Raw genomic sequence first — 498 nt, forward strand, 5'->3', positions numbered from 1 at the left:
AAAGGAAAAATGAAATGTGTATTGATTATTTGTGCTTATGACAACAATGGTGATTGAGGATGTGAGGAGTGAGTAAGTTGCATGCGGAATTCAAGGTAAAATCGGAAGGTAAGCATGGAATGTGGGCATGCTATGTTATAATGGTACATGTACAGTAACTTGTCAATGATTTAGTCAATGTCATTGTGGAAAGCATGGGTTGCTAGAAAATGATAAGTGGTTTAAATACCTATTTGTGAGAAGATTTATGCATTGTTATTGTGGAAAGCATGAGTTGTTAGAAATAATAGGCGATTATGAATGCCATGATTTTTGAATTAGCTTTATATATAATATATAAGCTATATATGTCAAGGGTTTTAAAAATCAGGGAACAAGCTCTTTACCATGGTTTATGTCAAAATGTGCCTTACTTTTTTTTGTGATGTGCATTCATGAATAAGCTTTATGTTCACCATGCTTTGATTTAAGATTGAAACCTCATGCAAAGGTTTTACA

Source organism: Theobroma umbraticum, unplaced genomic scaffold (assembly GCF_002168275.2).
Source record: "Theobroma umbraticum cultivar Fairchild unplaced genomic scaffold, ASM216827v3 scaffold_81.0, whole genome shotgun sequence".
In the NCBI taxonomy this organism is placed as follows: domain Eukaryota; kingdom Viridiplantae; phylum Streptophyta; class Magnoliopsida; order Malvales; family Malvaceae; genus Theobroma; species Theobroma umbraticum.